A 25,688-nucleotide genomic window follows, 5' to 3' on the forward strand; every position below is an offset into this window, starting at 1 on the left:
TCCCAATTCCAACTTAAATACTCTAATATTTAGATTGAAATTAATATGTCATGTGTTTCGAGTAGAAAAAATACAACGAGCCGCATGACCAAATTTATTTATTTATTTAAAATAATATAATCAACTATTTTTTTTAAAAAAAGTCTCAGAAAATTTAAACTAGATAGAACTAAAGTGAAATTATAAGTCTTTTTCCTTAATCAATAAAATGTGTGTGTGTCTATATATATATATATACACACACACACATCTCAAATATGAAACAATCCTGTGGATAAACCTTATGTGCTTCCTCTCGAGACAACATTTATTATACATAATATGAATGAAATGAAAAACAATCACTAACAAATAAAGAACCCAAATAAATTTAAATAAAAAATACAATAATGCTCAAACTAATATAGAGGTTAACTTAAAAAAACTAGTACAAATGTTTATTACTTGCGGAACGTAGAGTTGTATCTCTCGCTGATTTAGAGGCTGCAGCGACATTGCACTCCATTTGACATATTATGGAAGAGCACATAATAAAGATTAATAATTAATTGAAGAAATAAAAGACTTTTTTTTAATGCTCATATTTATATTTTTTCTACTCAACTCTCAAAATATTATTTTCAATCTAAATATAAGGTTACTTAAGTTGAAATTGAGATATGAAATAATATTAAAGATTAAAATTGAGAAATTTAATAGAAATTTGATAAAATTATAAGATATAAGATAAAGTTTTTTTTTTAACGGTAAAGATTAAGGTTTTGACAAGGAAATCAAAATAATATATATATATATATATATATATATATATATATATATATATATATTAAAAGGCAATTTAAAAAATATATTATATAAGTACTAAATAAATATGAGCATTAAATTATAAACTAATAATAATCTTTTATGGATGCATCTGTCAGCGGAGTGAAAAGATGAAAAGTAAAAAAAATATTATGACAAATATGTCCCTATACTGGCAATCCACGTTAGCCATCATTTTGATGACAAATTTGTCCTTCTGTACCACGTAGACGACTTTATTAACGATGACAGACGAAAATTAGCGGCAGGATATATTTGTCGTACTTTTTACACTTTTAGAGACTAAATTTTATATTTTCATCTTTCATGGTGTATTTGTCAGCGAATTACACATTAGGGACAAAAGCGTCTATTTACTTTTTTTTTTTAATTTTGGTAGTTTTGTCCTTGATTTGAAGTTTGTACTTTTTATATTTTTAGTTTCTGCAAAATATTTTATTCATTTATATTTCATGTAGATTTTACTTTTTAATTTTAATCTTAAACACAAATTTACTAAAAATATAAATAAAAAAAATTAAAATCAAGAGAAAAACCATCACACGTACGGTGACAGGACACAAATCCAATTTCAAGTTAGTCACATCACAATAGCATAACTCACACCCAGAAAAATGATCTATTTTTAAAAAAAATATTTGATTTTTATCAAATACAAACTTTTTTTTGGACAAGCAGCATCCATACATGGCCGGCAAGTTATTGTATGACTCACTAAGTTGGGGTGGCTGACATCACAATACACATACGTACATAATATCATGAAAACGACGACGTGCCTCGTGGACCGTTGTGAGCGTATCTACATCTTCTATTTTTATCCCTCGGGAGAGAGAGAGGAAACCTCATCATTTCCATGTCTCCCTTCTCCAATCCCAACCTCCTCCTTCTTCATCTCTCTTAGCAACAATGGCAGAAGAATTCTCCAAACCGGTGGAGGAGGGGCTGCGGCTCACCAAGCGCATATACTACGGCAACGACAGGCTCATGCTATACGCCGTCATTCGCGGTCGACAACCCTGACGTTCCCAGCTACCAGCCCTACGTGCATGGAAAGTGCGATCCTCCGGCGCTTATTTCTTCCCCTCCAGATGATTGGAAATGTTCACCTTCAAGCGCATTGTTACGTTAATGCCGCCGCGTTCGTCAACGTCTCTGGTTCGTGGAGACTCCACTGCGTCTGCGGCAGCCGGACGCCTCGTCGCCCTGCCCGTGCCCCCTCGGGTGCATCCTGAAATGAATTATTATTATTATTATTATTATTAATACTTAAATATATTTTTTTATGTTTGATATATATCAGAATTTCGTATTTGATCCTTCGAAATTGAAAATTTTTATGAGGTCTCCTTCGTAACCATGAATTCATTAATGGCTAATATGACCGTTAACTCGATACCATAAATTACATATTTCAATCTATTATTAATTAATTAATAATTTGATTCTCATTCGTATCAGCACTTTATTGTTTTTACTGGATAGGTCAAATTTGTAAGTTTTAGCCACAATCAATTCTAAATTGTCACATTTTTTAAAGTAAAATAATTGGTTGGCACTTAGAAATCTTAGAATTTTGGAATAATTTTTTTGGTCAATAGCTCAAAAAGTTTGTCCACACCAAGAGGGACTAAAGAGTTTCTTAGTAACAATACCAAAATTTTTACATTTTTAGAATAAGTATCATAGAATTTCTATAAGACAGTTGTTAAATGTTATAATAATTATTAAAAAAAAAAACAGTTTATGTATTAACAATGTAAGGGCATATTATACTAGCTTCCAATCCAAACTTGTAATTTATAATAATTTTTTTATCGGAGGACAATGTGAAAATTTTACGGTGCATAGAAAATAAACTTTAAGATATATCTCAAAAGTGATTACTAATTAATTAATAACAGTGTAAAAATATTTACATACATTTACATTTCATCAAAATTAAACTGAAAAAATAAATTGTGTATACTTGTTTTCAACCAAATGTGATTGTGCCCCTAAAACCTCGTTTTGACTTAAAGGAAACAAAATTTGCATGCAGTTGAGAATTTTATACTAATTTTGATTTGAACTTGTTATTAAAATAGAGTAAATTACACTCGCATCTTATGTTATTTTTTCAAATTACATATGATATTCTTTTTTTTTTTACATTACTTTTACCTTTAATTAACTAATGTCAATGAACTAACATCAATTTGTCTACCGTTATTGGTGACCATGGCCAAGGGAAGGCTATATATGCAAATAAAAGACTCCAAGCATATATCACTTTTTTTCAAACTTAATTTTAATCAAAATATATAAATTTTGCAAAATCAATTATTACCTAAAATCAAGTATACAAACACTTACCACCATGTTTTGTAGTTGCAGAACTTGGATAAGCAGTCTAGTGATAGGAATGCACAAGGGGTAGTCTAGTTTCGAGGACCAGTGCCTCCAAAGAAGAAAGAAAGAAGGTGAAAGCTTAATTTCATTCATGATGCTATTTATTACATGGTAGTGTATTTATACTGATATTCTACATAATAGAATTTTTCATTTTGTGCAATTGCAATATCAGGATGGTTATTCTTGTCTCCCTAGCCTCCAACAACAATCACACAGCATCATTCCTCAGGATTCCAGATCTTCAGACATAATCTTTGATGTAAGCAGGCTTCGAAATCTTCCTCTTGGTGATGCTTGCTATTTGTACCTCATCTCTGCTTGTTTTGCACCACTTTCTGCTAATTGCACCTTTGTAACTGCTATGCTATCATCCGGTGGCCCTTGCAAAATCACCTTGTCCTCAAGGTGATAGTCCTCCTGTAACTTATCCTAGTCCTTCCATGACGTGTTATCAGGGGGCAACTCGTGCCATTGCACCAAAACTTGCGATGGTTCTGTTGTTGCTGACCTGCGATAATCCAGGATAGCCAAGGGAGAGATAATGGGCTAATCCTAGAAAAAATGACCAGGCAATTAGGCAGCAACATCAAGCTTAGGTGTCCCTTTGAATGGCTTCAGGATTGAGCAATGAAAAACTGGATGTATATGAGCATCCTCTTGCAGTTGTCGATGATAGGCAATAGGTCCTATGCATTCAATCACCTTGAAGAGACCAAAGAATCATTTGGCTGATTTACCCTGCACCTCCGAGGAAGCTTTGGCCGACATTTGTCGGTAAGGTCAAAGTTTAAGCAAGACCCAGTCTCCGGGCTGGTACGTCACCTATTTTCTTTTGGCATCTGCAAAGTGCTTCATCGTGGTTTGAGCCTTGAGGAGCTTCTTCTGAATGATTTGGAAAGTTTCATCCCTATCCTTGAGCATCTCCTCCACCGCATCTAATTTCGATGACCTCGTGATATAATCTAGGAAATTAAACGGTTTGAGCTCGAAAGTAATATCGTATGGGGTAGTCCCTGTTGCCACATTCCAAGAAGTATTATGGGACCATTCAACCCAGAGAAGAAGTTTGCCCCATGTTTGCGGTTTGCGGTGCACAAAAGCCCGAAGGTATTGCTCAATAATTCTGTTCATAACTTCCGTTTGACCATCACTTTGAGGGTGATAAGCAGAACTTACCCGTAACTGTGTCCCACTAAACTGGAATAACTCTCGCCAGAAGTTGCCGACAATCTCCATGAACAAAGAAGCTATTGTATGAGCCGTATGATCTGCAGGTAACATTCCCAAAGGGATGCCCTTAGAAAATCGGTCCACGACAACAAGAATGACTGAGTTGCCATGATAGAGGGGAAGGCCCATGATAAAATCCAGGGAAAGTTCTTCCCATGGCCGATGCGGCACTGGCAACGGGCACAACAACCCGACACTTTTCTTAGTTTTATACTTGGTGTGTTGACAATCAACGCATTGGGCAATGAATTTTCTCACATCATTATGGAGACCTGGCCAACTAAAGTTCTCTGATATCTGGGCAAGGGTCTTGGCTATGCCCATGTGACCCCCTGTCGGAGTCAAGTGAAACTCGGTGAGCAAGGTGGGGATCATCTGGAAATCCCGTGGTAGCCAAATGCGCTTCTGGTGAAGAATGAGATTGTTGACAATTATGAATTCGGGGTGTGCTGCCGGTGATTGTAAAATAGCATTGCAGTGCTCTACATAAGCAACACAAGCTTCTAATTATCGGTGGTGTTCCTCCATAAAGATGAGGCACGACACAGAAAGGGTCATTAGTGAAAACGACTCCTGCTCTGGCATGCGTGACAAAGCATCTGCAGCTTATTATGAGTGTTAGTCGTTATTCACGACTAAGTTTTGTATTGAATATTTGCACAAAAATGGCGCTTTACCCCCAATTTATTGTTCTTTTTGTAGGAATTGTACATATTTTCATGTTTAGTGTGATTTTATATAGTAGATACTCTCATTTTTGTGAATTAATGTTGAAACCACTTCAATTTCAGGCTAAAAGAAGAGAAGGTTCAAGTAGCTGGTGTCTCTCTAAGCGAGGAAGATCCGCTTAGTGAGTGACATTCGCTAAGCGTGTTGGGAAACCCTAGAAGAGGATCAGTCAAAGATATGCTCGCCTAGCGTGTCGCCAGCTTGCCCAACGAGTTAGTTGTCTCTTCTTGCACTTAGCGTGCCCAGCCGCTAAGCCAAAATTCACTTACTCTTGCTTAGCGAGCTAGTCTCACTAAGCAAGCCTTCAGAAGCTAAAATGTCCAAGTAGCCTTTAAAATACTGAAGTTGGCAGAAACTAAAAGAGGAGTCAAAAAACAGAGTCTAGGGAGAAGCTGAAGCGATAGAAATCAAGCTGCTAAGAAAGCTTAGGTTAGAGGAGTGAGATTAGGGTTTTAGAGGTTAGAGGAGACATCCTCAACCCTTCTTTGTCATTTTATTTCACTAAACTTTGTTCTTCCTTGCACTGAGAGCACATTTTTTTATAATGGATGGCTAAGCCTTTTGGTTGGGAAGTTCTGCTGAACCCTTGATGTAATATTCTTTCACTATCTATTTAATGTTGTTCTTATGTGTTCATTGTTTCTATCTATGCTTATTTTTACATGCTTATGACTTGATCACCCATTTGTATGTATAGTTAGGATTTTTAGCGTTGGAAAGTGCTCTAAAGCCTTAGAACTTGGTAGAGCAAGCTATAAAACTGTATGTCTAGGAATGGAGTGTAGTGATCTAGTCCATCTTATGCTGTAGACTTAATGCAACTCTTTTAGGCTGAGTTTGTTGAGGGATCAAGGACGAGGTTTAAAGAGAGTTAGGCTCATTCACTAGAGGGATCTTGGTTTGGGTAATTTCTCAGTGATAACTGCTAAATATGAGTTATTTTGATAGTAAAAATATATTGAAAATATCTTTAAAAATATTTATTTAGTAGTTATCTTTGGCTTAAATATTAAGATTTGATATTTTTCTTATTTATGGCTTGTAGATATGAAAAGGAGAGATTAAATGAGAAAAAGATCAAGAAAATATCCAAAATATTAGGAAATCTCAGGAAGATATGATTAAAAGCAAAACAAATCCAAAAGATATAAAAAATATCGAAGAAGGAAGATTTCTAGCATCAGGCCCAAGTCCACTCCAATAATTATAAAAAGAGAGTCAAGCCAAGGAGGAGGGAGACACAACAGAACCCCCTTCTCCTAGGGGTTTCATTTACTCCTTTTCTTTCTTTCACTTCTCTTATCCCATCAGTTCTTATACTCCATCCATTATAAAGTCCTCAATGGCCATGAGTGGCTAAACCCCTAGTTAGGGCCTTGCAGACCTAAAAGACAAGCGATGTATGATGTACTCACTATTTATCAATGCAAAGGTGTTTTCTATTCTATTATCTTTTCTGCTTTTATCTTGCATTATTCATCTTTATATTCTGTTAGGGGTTAGATGCTCGGGTGAGGGTAACTTCTAAATAAGAGTTATAGAAGGTATGCATGCATTGGTTTTAGGGGTTAGACGCTCGGAAGAGGGTAACTTCTAATAGAACAAAAAGAAAGAATTTCATAAGAAAATCATTGCTAGGAATAGAATGATAATTTTATGCCCATGCATTCTTGCAAACATCTAGAATTCATACTTCATGCAATTTATTTGTTGAGTCTTTCCAAAGGAATTTGGAAGATAGATAAATAATATAGGCTTGTCATCGTGAGGAATCAGGGGCAAGTAATTGAACAGATGTGGGTAGAACAGAGTCACCTAAATTGATGAAGAAAAATCATAAACTCATACATCCTAGGCAAACAAGGCAGGCCAGGTCCCAACCTTATCATATTCTGATTTTATTTTATTTTTATATTCTATTTTTATCTTTTACTTTTCTTATCTTTTATCTTCTATTTTCTTTTATCTTTATCATATCTTAATTTAAATATTTTATCTTCTCTATTTTCTATTTTTATCTTTAAATCTTTTATCCTTTCTTTTAAATCTTTATCTTATCTCCTATATTTTCTTATCTTCATTTTAAATTATTTATCTATTACTTTTAAATTGGATTTGCATTAATCTAAGTACAAACAAAGTTCATGTGGATTTGACACTCGAACTTCCGAGTACTTTACTACTTGTGACAACTTGGTACACTTGCCAACGAGTTAACACTCAGCACAAGAATACTAGGATAACATTAAATAGAGAAAAATACATAATAAACATCAAGGAAAATTCAGTAGAACGACCTGACGCTTTTTACTTGACTATTTTTACTTCTCAAACTCTAGATATTTAGTTTAAATTCAACTAGATTTTAGTATAGAAATTCAACGTTATTTTTATCTCGCTTTTAGTGTATACAAATGTTTGCACACTGAATGTATAATTTTTTAGTGAAACAAATTCCTTGTGGATACGATACTCGATCTTACCGTTTTAATATACTACTTGTGTGAATTGGTACACTTGCCGGCACACCGAACAATGAGCACCGGAGTGATGAACTATTTGATAGTCGTAGCCTATTAATCTTGCCAAGTAAGTGTGTTTCTCCGGGGTCTGTATCACCTGAGTGAGCAACTCCTTGAGGCTCCGGTGGTCAATGATGATGATAAAACGGTGGCCAAACAAATATTGGCACCACTTCTTGACCGTCGTGGTTATCGCAAACAACTCACGCACATAGGTGGACGCGCTGAGGAGTCTTGGTATGAAGGGCTTGCTGAAAAAGGCTATGGGATGGCCTTGCTGTGAAAGAACGACTCCCATACCCACGTGCCGGAGGCATATATTTCCACACTGAACGAGAGCTCAAAGTCCGGCAGAGCTAACACTGGTGCAGAGGACAAAGCATGTTTCAAATGCTCAAAGGCTACTTGAGCTTGGTCCGTCCATTGGAAGCGATCGAGCATGGTGAGTTTCACTAAAGATGCTGCAATAGTGGCATAGCCTTTGATGAAGCACCGATAGAATCCTACAAGTCCCAAGAAGCTGCGGACGGGTTTGGTCGATTGTGAAATTAGCCAGTGGAGTATGGCTTCCAACTTAGAAGCAACTGGTTGCACCCCTTCGTACGAGACGACATGTCTAAGGTATTCAACCTGAGATTGCGCAAAAAAACACTTAGAGAGTTTGAGAACAAACTGATGAGTAAGTAATACCTGAAACGCGACTTCTAAGTGGGTGAGATGCTCTGCCAACAAGCCACTGTAGACTAAGATGTCGTCAAAGAAGACAATGATGAAGCGCCGGAGGTAGGGTCAGAATAAAGCGTTCATGGTGGCTTGGAAGGAGGAGGGTGCATTACACAGACCAAATGGCATTACGTGAAACTTGTAATAACCATGGTGAGTGCGGAAAGCTGTTTTCGAGATGTCACTGGAGTACATACGTATTTGGTGATAACCCTGTAGCAAGTCCAACTTTGAGAAGCAACAAGCTCCCCCCAATTCATCCAAAAGCTCATCGACGGTGGGTATGGGAAATCGGTCCTTGATGGTAAGTGCATTCAAGGCTTGATAGTCCATACAAAACCGCCACGATCCATCCTGTTTCTTGACAAGTAATACCAGAGACAAAAAAGGGGCTGGTGTTGGGTCGTATGAGGCCCTTCTGAAGCATAGACTCGACCTGGTTTTCAATCTCCTGCTTCTGATAGTGGGGGTAACGATAGGGGTGCACATTCACCGAAGTGGCTTGGGGTAGGAGGTGAATGCGGTGGTCTGTGTCTCGTGGTGGGGGCAGAGCGTGTGGAGGTTGGAACAGGGACTGGAATTTATCAAGTAGAGCTTGGACGAGAGGAGAAGTATCGGAGCTAGAGCTAGCTTTTGTAAAGGAAGCCTCATAAAGCACTATCACATGGAGGTACAAGCTATTGGGGTGTTTGCGGCATAGGTGATGAAATTTCGAGGACGAGAGTGAATTCCAGGTGGACTCTGTGTCTCCTTTATGTTCCACAAAGCTCCCCTCATGGAAAAACTTCATGCATAAAGTGTTGTAGTCAGTGAGTACGAGGCTGAGAGACTTCATCCATTGGACTCCAAGGACGACATTGGCGCATGCGATGGGTAAGACATGCAGGTCAACGGTGAACGGTGTAGCTTGGATGACCATCGTCACAGCCTCAAATAGGCAATTACACTCCAATTGCTTACCATTGTCGACCATGACTTGTAAGGGATTAGTGGTGCGAGTGGGCAAACCCAATTGAGAGACCAATTGAAGTTGAATGAAATTGTGGGTGCTTCCACCATCCACTAGCAGGACAATCTGGCGATCGCCGATGAGGCCCATAAATCAGAGAATCTTTGGAGCGACATGGCCTGCCAGTGAGTTGAAGCTTATTTGGGCCGGGTACGGGTCAACTGGATTGAGGGGTTCTGGGTTGGGTTTTGGGTCACACGTGTTTATAATAGCAAGAAGGGGTTCATCATCCTCTGAGATGAGAAGAAATACCCTAGAAAAGCAACGATGCCCTCTGTGGTATTTCTCATCGCAATTAAAACACAGCCCGTGCTCTCGGCGTGAGCCAATTTCCTCGGGGGATAGGCATTTCATGGTGGGGAAAAATGTGTGACTAGGTGGTGGTAACAGGGGTGGGGTGGGAACAAAACAAATAGGAGAGGGTGAAATTGTGTGCAAGGGTGGTGGTGGTTGAGAGGGACGGTTGCGGGGAGGGTGGCGGACATCGAGGAGCTTCTCCTCCTGGAGTTGGGCGAGGCCTGTCGCTTGGACGAGGGTCAGTGGCTGATGTGCCTGGACCTCGTGGCGGATGTTGGGAGTTAAGCCCGACATGAAGCAACTGAGCAAGAAGGGCAGAGGGAGGCCAATAATGCGGTTCGCGAGGTCCTCAAAATCAGAGAGGTACTGCACCATCGTACTGCGTTGGGTTAGTTTGAACAGGGACCCTGTAGGATCCTCATACTGAAAGGGTGCAAAGCGAGTCTGCAACGCCTAGAGGAACATCGACCACGAGGTGAACTGGCCGTTGCCAGACATCCATTGGAACCAAGCCAGAGCTCGACTGTCCATATAGAATGATGCAACGATAAGTCTCTCGGCTTCTGGAGTGCCATGGTACTCAAAGAATTGGGTGATCTTAAAGATCCACCCCAAGGGGTCAGTCCCATCAAAACAAGGGGCATTTAATTTGATTCTGTGTGTAATTGCAGGTGTAGGCGACGAAGCTGAGGGGGTGAAAGCAGGTGCAGAATTGGCGATTGCAAGTAAAAGACAATGAAGGATTTCATCGAGCTGGAGGGTGACTATCTGCAAAGTCTCACCAAGAGATAACTGATGAGCAGTGAGTTTGAGGATAGCATCTTCAAGGGAGGTGGGAATTTTGGAAGAATCAGCCATGGACGAGGGCAACGAGAACACCAAAGTGATAGGAATGCACATGGGGTAGTCTGGTTTCGAGGACCAATGCCTCCAAAGAAGAAAGAAATAAGGTGAAAGCTTAATTTCATTCATGATGTTGTTTATTACATAGTAGTGTATTTATACTAATATTCTACATAACAGAATTTGTCATTTTGTGCAATTGGAATATCAGGATCATTATTCTTGTCTCCCTAGCCTCCAACAACAATCACACAACATCATTCCTCAGGATTCCAGATCTTTAGACATAATCTTTGAGGTAAGCAGGCTTCAAAATCTTCCTATTGGTGCTGCTTGCTATTTGTACCTCTTGCTCTACTTGTTTTGCACCACTTTCTGCTAATTGCACCTCTGTAACTACTATGCTATCATCCGATGGCCCTTGCAAAATCACCTTGTCCTCAAGGTGATAGTCCTCCTGTAACTTATCCCAGTCCTCCCATGTCATGTACAACCACCTTGTCCTCAAGGTGATATTTTATGTACAACCAATTAGCCATGTCATGTGATTCTATTCCCTAGCTGAACAGAAAGTGAGGCATAATGCTGGGAGTATGGGTTTCTCGTATGAATCAGATGTTCTCTCATGGTCAAAAACCAATTTTAGCTTTACATATGTTGTGCCTGTAAGAATCAATGCCACTTTTAATGTCATTCTTATTTGTAGCTTCAGTTTTTGAAAGCTTCACTTAGGCATGTTGTGTAAATTCAGGATTCTTCAAGTCATATAAGTAGTGGTGTTCTTTTGGAATCTCCATTGGTGGATGATTTTGATCAACGAGAGATGTTCTGCTTGTACCTTTCTCCTGAAAATCTAAAGGGTAGGAAGGTTGATACAATATCTGAAAGATTTTGCATCTGTGCATTTTACATATAATTTTTTAATTTTCTTTTTGTTCACATTGCTAGTCCTACAATGTTTAGATATTCAGAAAGGACGTTTTGTTTGTGATCGACATAAGTGGAAGCATGCGGGGAAAGCTAATGGATGATACAAAGAATGCACTATCAGTTGCTCTCGCTAAGCTCGATCTTGATGATTCATTTAGTATTATAGCATTTAATGGAGAGATATATCAATTTTCAAAATCAATGAAATTGGTTTCAAAGGATGCTGTTGAAAGGGCGATCGAGTGGATTAACATGAATTTTATTGAAGGGGGTGATACAAATATTTTGTATCCCTTAAACATGGTAACTTAATATTCATACAAAATTTCTTTTTCCTTGAAGGCAAATTTTATATTTATTTTGACATTATTTTTCAATTTTTCATTAGTGTCTTGTTAGTAACAAATAAATGTTTTGGTTCTAATCTTTATCGTTCATAAAAAAAATTACCAAACCAAAGTGTAATGTATTGTCTACCAAACAAACGAATCAATATATGCTCAACTTGATGCATGTAGAACCAAATTGTTTTTTTTAATCTTATTTGCGTACCCTCAGACTATCTTTTATGATTGATGATGGCTATTGAAACATAACAATATAGTTTTCCGATTATCAAACGAAATTAATAATGTTCAGAAACACTAGAGAAAAATTTGTTAAGGAAAAGAATTGGACAAATAACAAAAGCAAGGCACGAACAATCTTCATGGAATAATGGCAGTACAACTTACGATGATCACCTGAAGTTTAGACAGATTAGAAAAGTATCTCCGAGGAAGGAGGGAAATAGAATCAGAATCTCAGAGAATTTCAGAGAGGAAAAAGCTTTAGAGAGAAGATTACCTTCATCATACCCCTAATGTGAGAAAATGTGTGAAGTCCTTCAACAATATGTTCTCTCTCTTCAACCGTGTGTTTTTGCTGACTCCCATGTGATGTGGATCGTCTAACACGTGTCCATCCTTCTGAACAGAATTTCATGCCAAAACTTCTTCAGAATTTATGCATGTTACATTACATTACCCTTCTCAACGAAAACAACCTTGTCCTCAAGGTTAAACTAAGAATAATAATTCATGATGTCTTGCAAATCTTCCCAAGTAGCATCTTTAGCTTAGTAGCTTCCCATTGAATCAATACTTGTGAGATTTCCTTCTCCAATCTCCTAACAACACGCACGTCCAACAACTTCAAAGGATTGAGGACTGGACCCATATCACTGGAATTAAGGGACAAGGGAACATAAGGTTGAGAAACCATGCCATGGAATGGTTTAAGCAGAGCAACATGAAAAACAGGATGAATAATTGCCGATTCTGGAAGTTTAAGCTTGTATGCAACATTTCGAATCTTCTCTAGCATTGGAAAAGGACCAAAAAAACGTATTCCTAGTTTCTAATGTTTCCTTAAAGTAATAGAATGTTGTCGATATGGTTGAAGCTTCACAAGAACCAAATCACCTTCTTTGAATTGCAAATCTCTCCTTTTTTTATCCGTTTGCATCTTCATATACTGTTATGCCTTCCATAAATTTGCTTTAAGCTTGGAAAAAAGTTGGTTTCTTTGCTACAAGGACTCCTTAAGTTGATTGGGATCTCTTGGATGAAAAGAAATGTTGTACCTAAATTGAGCCCAAGGAAGCATTGAAACCCAATTTTTTTGGATGTTCAAATACAAAACACCTCAAATACATCTCTAATGTCTTATTAAGATTCTCAGTCTGTCCATCAGATAGTGGATGGTAAGAAGAGCTCATGGACAGTATTGTACCTTCATATTTAAATAGTTGTTGCCAAAATGAACTGATGAAAACTCTCTATCTGATACTATGGACTTTCGAAATCCATGAATCTTCACAATGTTGTTAATAAAAACCTCAGCAACCACTTTAGCATTGTAATTAGCTTTTAAAGGGATGAAATAACCAAATTTTGAAAGTCTATCCATAACCACAAGGATAGTGGAAAACCCCTGAGAAGTTGATAGCTGAACAATGAAATCCATTGCAATATCCACCCAAATTTGTTGAGGAATTGGAAGAGGCTGTAATAAACCAACAAGCAACACATTATCATCTTTGGCATGTTGACAAATGGAACATTCCTTGACAAACTTACTAATATCATTCCTCATTCCACTCCAATAAAATTGAGCCCTAATATTGCTATTGTTTTATTGACCCTTGCATGCCCACCAATTTTAGTACTATGAAACTTTTTCATGATCTAATTCAATAGTGCAGAATCACTAGGTAATACAATTTTATCCTTGAACATCAATAATCCATTTTGAATGCTGTAATCATTAAAAGAAGGTTTGCCTTGTAGGAAACTTTGATAGATTTTCACCAATTGAGGATCAATTTGAGTCTTATCAATTACTTGATTTATCCATGAATGAATTGGGCTGGAAATGGCCATCATAAAACTCCTAGCCAATGCATCTACCAACATGTTCTCTTTCCCAGGCTTGTACTGAATAGTAAAGTCATATCCTAAGAACTTAGGAAGCCATTATTGTTGCTCAGGGGGTCTGCAACTTCTGCTCCATTAACTCTTCTAAACTTTTCTGATCAGTCTTAATGATAAACTTATGACCAAGAAGATAATGTCTGAATTTAGCTAAAGCTTCAGTAATAGCATAGAATTCCTGAGTATATGCAGATTGTTTCTGCATTCTACCAGACAACGTTTTTGAGTAATAAGCAATAGGATGCTTGTTTTGGCTTAACACAACACCAACTCGATCCCCTCCTTGAAGCATCAGTTTCTAATACAAAAAGTTCATTGAAGTTAGGAATAGCCAAGACAGGTGCAAAAGTCATGGCTATCTTAAGTTGTTGGAAAGCCTGAGCAGTAGCTAGAACCCATTTGAAAGAGTCCTTCTTCAATAGATCCAGAGGTGCTACAATGGTAGCATAGGACTTAACAAATCTTCTATAATAACCTGTAAGTCCTAGGAAGCCCCTTAATTGCTTTAGATTCATAGGCTTTAGCCAATTCTGAACTGCCTTTAATTTGTTTGCATCCATAGCTATGCTTGATCCTGATGAGGTATGTCCCAAATAATCAATTTGTTGAACCCCAAAACAACACTTAGATAATCTTGCAAATAGCTTATGCTTTAGCAGAATATTTAAAACAACCTCCAAATGGTACAAATGATCTTTCCAATTAGCACTATAAACCAATATGTCATCAAAAAATACTACGACAAATTTCCTTAACAATCCAACAAAAATATCATTCATGAGACTCTGAAAGGTTGCAGGTGCATTGGTCAAGCCAAAAGGCATAACCAACCACTAATAGTGGCCATGATGAGTCCTAAATGCAGTTTTATGTCTATTCTCCATATTCAACAATATTTGGTGATAACTAGACCTGAGATCTAGTTTAGAGAAAAATGTTGCTCCAAACAGTTCATCAACGAGCTCTTCCACCATAGGTATAGGAAAAGAATCCTTAATTGTGATAGCATTCAAAGCTCTATAGTCAGTAAAAACCCTCCAAGAGCCATCCTTTTTCTTTACCAAAATAATTGGAGAAGAAAAGAGACTTTTGCTAGGCTGTATAATTCCTTCATCCAACATACCAGAGACTAGTTTCTCAATTTCTTCCTTTTGACTATGTGGATACCTGTAAGGTTTAACCTTGATAGGTTGTGACCCTTCCAACAAGGGAATTGAGTGATCATGAGATCGCTAAGGAGGTAGACTGATAGGTGTGGCAAAGACAACACTATAATTATGCAGCAATAGAACTAACTCAAGCTTCATGCTTGTAGGCAGGTCCAAGAAGGACTTAGGTGAGACATTCTCCTCCAGCAACTGCATGCTATAAACCGCAACAATAGAGTTAGTAGTTATCATCCTCCTGATATGGTGTAATTGAGCCTGCTCAGGCATCAAATTATGACCTCCTTGTAGAATAGTGAATTTTCCATTCATTAGAAATTTCAATTGCAATGCATCATAATCTGCAATATGGGGTCCAATTGTTTTCTACCAGCTTGCTCCCAAGATGAGATCTACACCAGATATAGGAAGCAAAAACACTAGCAAGTGAAAAACATTACCCTAAGCTTGAACCTTAAGTTGTTTAACTAATCCTTCTGCAGTCATATAATTACCATTACCAACCATTACTCTAAATTGAGTAGTTGGTTCAACTAGTAATTTTAGAAACTTAGCCACTCTAGGCTGTAAGAAATTGTCTGAACTTCCTCCATCAATTAGCACAGTCACAGGAAGTTTATCAATATAGGCCATTAATCTGATAGTACTAACTCCTACACCGCCCTTCAAAGCATTTAGAGACAAGTGATGATCATCAGGTTCTATAGTTTCAACTTCCTGAACATCCGAAGGTGCAATCAAGCTAGAAGAATCCTCAACATCCTCTTCTTCCAACTGTAGAAACAAAAATTTCCTATTAGGACATTTATGACTGAAAGAAAACTTCTCATCACAAAAATAACAAAGGCCTTTCTGCCTTCTCAACTGCATTTCTGCGGGACTAATCTTATTAACATTAAAGGATTTCAAAGGAGGTCCCTGAGGAGTAGGTAAAAGTTCGGGTAAACTATTTTTATTTTGAATTTTTGGTTGGGAACTAATAGAAACAGGAGTAGTGGAGATCTAAGAGTATTTTTGTATATAAGAGCTACAAGTGTATTTAGGGACTGGATTGTATTTTTCTTCAAAAAGCTTAGCTAAGGCTACTGCACAAAGTAAATTAGGAGGATTCATAGCAACAACATCTCTACGTATATCAGGATTTAAACCACTAATGAAACAATTAAGGAAAACCTCATCACTCAATCCAAGAGATTTATTATCAAACATAACAATTTAGTTTTCCGATTATCAAACTGAATTAATAATGTTTAGAAACACTAGAGCAGAATCTGTTAAGGAAAAGAATTAGACAAATAACAAAAGAAGGCACGAACAATCTTCACGGAATAATGGCAGTACAACTCACGATGATCACTTGAAGTTCAGACAGATCAGAAAAATATCTCAGAGGAAGGAGGAAAATAGAATCAAAATTTTAGAGAGGAAGAGGCTTCGGAGAGAAGATTACCTTCATCATACCCCTAATGTGCGAAAATGTGTGAAGTCCTTTAGCAATATGTTCTCTCTCCTCAACTGTGTGCTTTTCCTAACTCCCATGTGATGTGGATCGTCTGACACGTGTCCATCCTTCTCAACAGAATTTTGCGCCAAAACTTCTTCAGACTTTATGCATATTAGAGTCATCATAGTTTTTTTTTTCTGTTCACTGCCATTGGATGGAGTTGTATTGTATATTTGTATATTTTTACTGTCTTTTCTTTCAGGCAATAAGGATGTTATCTGATGCTCAAAGTTCAGTTCCAATTATTTTCCTAGTTAAAGATGGAATTGTTGAAGATGAGAGACAAATATGTGATATGATAAAGAATCATATGACCAATGGAGAGTCAATATCCCCCTGAATTTATACTTTTGGCATAGGTATGATTTCTTCTTTCTAGTATTTCAAGCTTGGATTGGAATTTTAACATTATTACATTCTTTTCCGATTAAAAGTTAAAGATTCTTATGCTTTTTCATTAATTGTGAAATTTTGTTATTAGTTTATTTCCTAATGTTAATTGTAAAACCTCATTCAATCCCAGGTTCATTCTGTAATCACCATTTCTTGCGGATGCTTTCTATGATTGGTCGGGGCCAACATTTTGCAGCATTGGACGTAGGCAAGTTATGAATTTTAACTTAAAAAAGTAAATATCATTATCATTGTTTATCATTTTTTTTTTGTTATGAGCCAAGTGACAATGTTGGATTCTAGTAAAATTTTGATCTTCGAACCATGTCAATTAACATATACCTAACAAATTATCTAAAGGCTGATTGCATATTTTATGCATTCCATTTGTAGCACCTGATTGGGTTAACTAGTCATAAAAATAAGAGGGCCTACAGTGGTTTTGCATATAAGTTTCACAATGTTTATAGAAAGGCACTCTTCTTCTTGTTTAATTGCAAGAGATGCATCAATATGTAGAACAGAAGTAGAGTAAAATTGCTATTTGGCTACCTACCAGTAGGTGGGCTGTGAGTGAGCAATTTTTGTCAACCTTTTCAAAATTACTTTTGGTGTTCGACAAGACAAGTTATTTTAGTGGCTTTATGACCTATTTGAATTATTTATTGCCAGATTTGATTGAGCCTCAGATGCTGAAATTGTTTGAGAAAGCTTCATCCCTTGTTCTTGCAAATATTACAATGGGTATATTCAATGATGTGGATGAGGTTGAGGTAAACGTTTTACTGGTACTTCGCTAGATAGAAGGGAGATAAAAAATGCCACCCATGTTTTGCTTTTTCCCTTTTCACTAAATGCTTTCGTGACTTTTATTCATTTGCTTCAGTTTTTCTACCTTGTCTGATAGAACTGAACTAGAAAATAAGGAACAGAAAGAAATCACATTATAAGTTTATTGAGTAATCTCCAACTCTGGATCAATGGATATCTAGGGTCCAGAATGATAAAATGGTGTCTTCCCCAGTATTTCAAGAACCTAGACTCTCCCACCCAGAACTAACTGGACCAACTTCATACTCCATTACACTCTCTGCCTCTATTTATACCAGGCTAATCAATTAACTAACAAGGTCTGGTTACTTGATTCCTTGGGTGTTGCGCCATTTAAGGATACTTTTTCTTCATGTTTTTTTCCATGTTTATATCTTCTTTAGATAAATATTAAAGAGTGAAGACTAATAAATGATGCCATGATGGGATTCACATGTCATGTGTCAACTACAACAATTAAGTTTCTGTAACATGCGTGCTATTATATGCTGCATTTTTTTTATCTAACTCTTCCTTTGAACTTGAGGTTCACTCTAATGGCATTATTTGCAATATTTTGTGATAGGTGTGCCCCTCTCACATTCCAGATCTTTCCTCTGATGGTCCATTGCTTTTATCTGGAAGATACAAGGGAAGTTTTTCCAAAGATTTTGAAATTAAAGGTGTCTTGCCTGTTTTCAGTAATTTTGTGATAGATATGAAGATTCAAGACGCTAAGGACATACCTGTACAAAGGGTAATATTCGCACCACCTTGCCTTTTTACAATTCAAGTTTGTTTGTCTTTTTTTTCTTCTTCTTAAATTATATCTAAAATTTCTGGAGAGGATGTTCCACATTTTGTTTGAGTGCTAGGAATTTTTTTGGTACTCTGCCATCCTTTTTGAACTTTGAAGGATCTGTTAATTCATGAAGCAGAGTAATATATGATTTATATTTTACCATTTTAAGAAGATCTATTGAATTGGGAGCTAGACAAACTAATCATAATTCCCTTTTTTTTCATATCATCCCTATGATTTTCTGAGGGTACATAAAAGAACCATGCCTTCTTTATTTTCTAAAGTGTGCATGTACCAAAAGTACTGGTTTGCTTCGTCTTTATTTTTCTAAATATGCACAATGTTTGTTATTTTGTTTCCTTTCCTTTATTGTTAATTGATATTCTTCCGCACTACCTTTTCTTTCCACAGATTTGTGCAAGAGATCAAATAGAGTATCTTACTGCTCAAGCATGGCTCTCAAAAGATGAAAAATTAGAACAAAAGGTTTGTTATTAGTTTTCTGTGCTACCACTCCATGTACTCAAGTGCATGAGTTGAATTTTCATCTGAGTTGTAATGGTTCCTCTATTCAATATTCGGCCAATTCTTTTCTCTAAGAATTTTTTTCCTGTGCCACATCATTTAAATTGGCAGGTTGCAAAACTAAGCTTACAAAATGGCTTTATTTCCGAGTAAACGCGAACAACAATTCTTGAGAATGATCGAAAGAAAGTCAAGGAATCAGATGGAACGAAAGAAGTATGTATCAAAAGTTTTGAGGTTCTTTTTCCTAATAAAATAGATGTCATTTTATGTAAACCTATTTTTTGTCATTTCATACTTTGAAATGTATCCCTTTCTGTATTAGATGTATGGTAACATGACATAGAAAAAACTAAAGTATAGTCTGTTGCTTTGCCTGTTTTAATTGAATACTCATAAGTCATAATTCAATTTGCTATTGTGGTTTTACATAGTTCTTTTAAATGGATAAAATCTCACTTCCTTTCTTCTAAATCATGGCAAAAAGGTGTAAAAAAAAGCCATCCTCAAAGTGGAGCAAAAGAACAAGGGCAGAGAATTATTTTGCTCCCTCCCTTAGGTATAGGATTTGGCAACTTAACTGCAACTACAGAAAACATTCAACCGGGATCTGAAGAAACAAAAGGGCCTGATGGGGTTGAAATCTTTGTTAAGGCTTCCATAAATTGTTGTGGCACCTGCTGCAATAACTTCTGTTGCATGTGCTGCATCCAGGTCTGTACCCAGATAAACAACCAATGTGCAATTGCATTTACTTAACTTTGTGTTGGCTTAGGATGCTTCAACTACCTCAACTGTTGTGCAGATATATGCTGTTCTGGAAATGAAAACTGAAACCTCAACACATGTTGTATGGTTGTTGTATACAACATAGAAATTTCTATTTACTAGGTGGTTATTTTGGAAATATATATGTTGAAGTCATCAGTTTCGTTTTATAGTTCATTTTCTTGCCAAAATTGGGTAGTCTAAAATTTCCAAGAGTATATTGTCCGGCATGGTAAATTTTTCAATAGAAAGTCAATTTTCAATGTTTTGCTTCAGAAAAGAAACAAAAAATATTGCAGTACTCTTTGCTTATTACGTGAATAATAGACACATTATCTCAAGGGATTTTCATTGTTTAAAATAAACAAATTGAAAGGAAATCTATTGTCATTTAATCCTTTTGTTAGTTACAAATAATATTTATACTATCTATTCTAGCAAGTACTAACATTTGTGAGGTAAACCATTGTAATTTCATTTCCTTTACCGCTAAGATTTAGTGACATCTTTCTCAATTTGTATATTTGATTCTTCTTCTGATGATGATGATGAAACCACCGTTTTGTGATGGAAGGTTTGTTGAATTTTCGTCACTCCCTTTTCCACTGGCCCTATTGCTTGATTTATTGTGAGTACAACATCCTTGACAACCTGATTTTTTTGTTGATATACAAAATTAACGATCCTCATTAAGCATGATGGATAGGATGGGGTTAACAGTGATATGATAATTAATACAATTTTTGTTTTTATTATGCAATGAACTTACTCGTTGACCACCTTTGACAACAATATCCTGGACGCTCTCTGTGACGCTAGTTGTTGGAGCCTCAACTTGAGTTGTTGTCTCTTTAAGCACAGCTGATTTCTGCTTGCTCCCTTCATCTATCTCCAAGGCTGCTCCTATTGTTTCCTTTGAGATTTTTCCATATGCAGCAGGAAGAAGAAAATGATATGGTTTTGCAGAAAATACAAACACATGAGCAACAGCTGCAATGGCCATCTGCATTACCATGGACATGAAAGTAGTCTTGGATAAGAAAGGAAATTGAAAATATTTTAAGTTGTGTTCATTTAGGACTAATTTATGAAAAGTAAAAGAAATTTGATTAGGATGGTTCGCAGAATTAAGTAACCCAAATATCACTTCAGTACATGGAAGCTTAAACCTTTCACCCTAAAATAAATATATTGAAAAGAATCAACCCTGATTTTTCATTCACTCATCCCATTTTTCCAGGATTGCACACAGAAAATGGAGATAAACCTTGCAAAGTTCAAAGAGCTAACAAAATGGATCACAATCCCTTCTGTTAGATAAACAGAAAAATACCCATCAAATTTAGTTTCTTAATGTCTTTGTTATATCTTAAAGGGGGTTATGAAAAACACCACAATACTATATAGTATATAGACGAACTACCTCTATTGAAATTAAGAAATCTTGCAATCCAGTTTGGAATTTTCCTTCATTGGGTAGCACTCCAAATGTACACAATACCGCAATACCTACACCTTGCCACCAAGTAGCAAACACAATAGCCTTGAAGCTGATGAACTTTGCAAGTGGCTTTATTGGTTGAAGTCTCTCATGAGTAACATTATAGAACTGAACAAGGTAGTATAATGCCCACATCTGGCTGAAGTTCAATACCACTGCTATATATGGATACCTGCAAAATGTGGAAGACCATGTTTATTATTGAACTAAGTTGAGATGCCTTTGCTTAATATTAATCAGTGTGTACAATTTCACAGAAAAGAAAAATGCATGGTCAAAACATTCGAGGGATATATCAGTTTATGATGTGAGACAATGATATACCAAATTTTGGATTCCACCTTTGTATGAAAAACATACCCGTAGTACCACTTGAATTCCCCATCGCCATAAACACCAGCCAATTCCAATATAAATGCTAACAATGCATAAACTGTCTTCAGGATCATCTGCTCTATATCATAGTGACATTAGAGTCGGTTTAGAACTAAAATGAACTCATATTTTGGGAAACTTCAATGACTTACATATTGAACAAGACCAAATTTTTCTGTTGTGAGAAGATCTTTTCCAAGCTTGTATGGATGCCAAAAGATGTTGCAAAAGATCTATTTTCTATGTCGTGATTCTCATCTGAACCATCCAACAAGGATTTACTAAGTTGTTATGCAGATCCATCTTCAAGTACTTCTACAACCTTTCCTTCACCACCTTGCAGATTGTATTTGAAAAATTAGAGTTAAGTGAAATATTTTCATAGATATGGCATTTAGTATCACGAGGTGTGGTCTTCTCTAAAACAGGATTGCATGCCCAGTAAAATGAAGAGAGAATATGAGCCAAAAAATGTTATAGAAATTTAAAATATTAGGTGTCTGAAGTAACATTGACACAACATATTTTTACTAGGGGTTTGGGGTGATAGGATAGCATAGAAGTCAATTTAACATCAAATATATAAGCTATTGATTTGAGAAGCAGAAGTGTTTCTAAAAACCTTTTTATTTCCAGTGCCACAGGACCAATACCTTCATGAATGGTTTTCAGTAGCATGTATAACACATGTAATTTCTATTTTTACTTCCTGGATTTCACAAATAGCCAATTTTAGCTGAGAAGAATACTAGATATGCATGATATTAATGCATCCCTAGCTGTATTCTTAATACATTGAGGTTACTGCAAGTAACTTACCAAGACAAGCAATCAGGAATCTGCCAAAAGAATACAGAGCAAAGGCTTCATAGTAGTTTCTTAAAATGTCACATGCTAGAGATAATCTAGGATTCCACAAAGAAATAATCTGGAATGACAAGGAGAGAGAAAACAAAAGCTGAGTTACGTTGATGTTGTGTCGCTACTTTATAACTCTTTAGATATAGAAATTTGATCAAGACATCAGCATGAAATATGCTTTTCACTTAGTTTAACAAGGGAGATGTAACTCGGATTGAAAAGATGTGAACACGCACCAGTGTGATTTAACATGCAATTTCATGGCACAAAAGTAAACCATGAGCTTAAAGTTTGCAATGTAAGTGGTTTCCTAAACTTTCCCCCCTCCTTTTTTTCTAGTGAAGAAAGTTCATAATTCTTGAAGAATCTGATTACAAAAGAATTTCACTGCTGACATATAACTGAGAAATGAAAGAGATGAATGGCCTTCTCCTCGAGTTGCACCATGTCCTCAAAGTGGAATTCTTGGAGTGAGCCTATTTGAAAATAACCTCCATAGACCTATAGGTTAGATTTCATCTTAAAACCAATTGGAATTAAGTGAAATTTCTCAACAGATATATAAGTTGCACCCTGATAGTTGAGGCAAGCCATGTGAGACTTCATAACACTTTTGACTATTTCCTCTCTGCCAACACTACCTCAAGTTCCACTACAAACTCTCAATCTTCGACTAGGAATGGTGGAATTGCCTAGCTAGGTTGACTAGCTAGGAGGGCTTTCTTAAGTTGTGAAACATAGACAATAGGATGCAACCTTGAGGTTTTTGTTAATTGGAACCTAAATAAACCACTAAGCCTATTCTGTCCAAAATATTTCTTGAATAGCCCATAAAACCTTTTACTGAAGGACCTTAATTAATAGGGTTGAGCTTAATACAATATATCATTGACATCAAATTCAACTTCCCTTCTATCTTTATTTGCTTGTTCCTTCATTTTGACTTGGTCCTTCTATAAATCTTGTTTCAATTCTTCTAATATGATGTCCCTCAATCTCAATGTCAGCAATTGATAAGCTTTTTCTACAATTGTGTTGTCCCTAAGATAAGGAAAAATCAAGGGGGGGTCCTGACTATCCAGTTTCTTAAAGGGACTCTTTTTTATGGAGGCATTACAGGAATAATTAAGCCTGAACAAGCTACACAAACGAGTTATAACCAAACTTAAAAGTAATTATCATGTTGTAGTGAGCTGTGCAAACAACCTTATCAATGATCTTAAGGGATTGTAGTAATGAATTGATACCTATCTTAAATGTAATTTTACCCTGTGATCCAATCACAAGTCACCGTAGATATGACTTTTAAAGTGATTATCTTAAAAGTCAACAATCTTACCATACATGGTGGATTGCGATTGGATGTCAGTGTAAAAAAAATTTACATTGTCAATGCATAACCATTTTCCTATAAAAGAAATTATATTCCAATATGAATGACCTCATTTATGATCTTTTAGTTTTTTTTATAGAATTAATGAAACTAGTAAGGTTAACAGGATTACTAGTTGGTTAATCAGAGGTGATATAATTTAATAGGTATGCAAGTGTGAGTAACATTACATTTAATTAATTCCCTAAAGTTGCCTAGTAAATACGTCAAGCTGAAGCAGTGTACCCTTAATGGTTGATGCAAAAACTGGCCAAAGAACACCCTTATAGTACAAAATAGACAACAATAACAATATCGTATTCCATTAGGTGACATAAGCTATATGGATCACATAATGCCATTAAATTTGGTTAAAAACCAAATTCTACTAGCCTAGGGAAACGACAATTTGGTAAATTCCATGATCCCTTTACCATAATACCCGAGGGGGAAAAAACTCAAGGACAACTGGAAAGGCCTATCATATTACCCATTGCTTGTATCCTAATACAACATTAAAACAATTCAAGACTAGATGTAGTTGTTCCTTCAAATAACTAACCCAACCATGTCAAAAAGAAGTCAGGAATATGTTTTAGAGTAATAGAATCTTACGGACTTGGTAGCATAGATAGGGACCATTGAAATAACGACAACAATCCACTTCTGCTCCTGAATGTAAACCAATTTCGATTTAGCCGAAGCTGTTCCTAACTACTTAAGGATTTTATTCAAGCTAGAATTTGCAACTTGAATGTGTCAAAGTGTATAACATGTTATTTTCTCCTCTTTTTTTTTTCTTCTCAGACAAGAAGTGATAATTGAAGGCACTACATTTTGAAACACTAGCTTCATTGAGTATAATTCCAATGACCAAGAACCATAGAACTCACTAACACCTCATGGCATATAAAAAGGCCAAGGAAAAAAAAAACAGCAACTTCAGTGATTCAATAGCTATTTCATTGAATAAAACTTCAATGACCAAGAACCATAGAACTCAATAACAACACCTCATGGCATATAAAAAGGCCAAGGAAAAGAAGAAGCAACTTTCGTGATTCAATAGGTATGAGAAAAATAACTCACTACAGGATTGGTATATGATCAAAGATGTTGCAGAATGAGAAGAATGGAGATCACTAAAGCTACAAGCATGGAACACCCCACAATTATGAGAGCAGGTGGGCGAAGGTTTTTGTTTGTTCCTTCAAAGTTTGAGAAGTGATTTGATGCCATTCCTCATGCATCTTACTCTCCAAACACTTCAAAATTTTTGCAAGTCAAAATGCATGTATGGCAAATTATCCTATTGGTGTGAATAATCATAATCAAACCAAAGCATGCAAAATGCAACATTCATCAATACAAGATAGATGAGTAAGGTTCAATTTGATAATAACAACCATTCAAAGGTTAAAATGCTTCCATCATTTATGTTTATTAGAATTAGTTCGATGTCTCTTCATGAATATTATTTATCAATACCATACCATTGTGCCACGGAAACACACGTGCCTACACTTTCTAGCATGTTGTTACGGGGACAATATTATACAAAAGGAATATTTTACATTTATACTTTGCTGATATAAAATGAACAAATTTGAAGTTCATGCTCTAAGGGTAACAAAT

At 36.2% G+C, this 25,688-nt stretch overlaps 2 pseudogenes; one reads left to right on the plus strand and one right to left on the minus strand.

Annotated features, from left to right (window-relative positions):
* Positions 1-1,734: 1,734 nt before the first annotated feature.
* Positions 1,735-19,618, plus strand: LOC114385902 (annotated as a pseudogene).
* Positions 19,619-20,433: 815 nt separating this feature from the next.
* Positions 20,434-25,292, minus strand: LOC114385903 (annotated as a pseudogene).
* Positions 25,293-25,688: the final 396 nt, after the last annotated feature.

The sequence above is a fragment of the Glycine soja genome, chromosome 15 (genome assembly GCF_004193775.1).
Source record: "Glycine soja cultivar W05 chromosome 15, ASM419377v2, whole genome shotgun sequence".
Lineage (NCBI taxonomy): Eukaryota > Viridiplantae > Streptophyta > Magnoliopsida > Fabales > Fabaceae > Glycine > Glycine soja.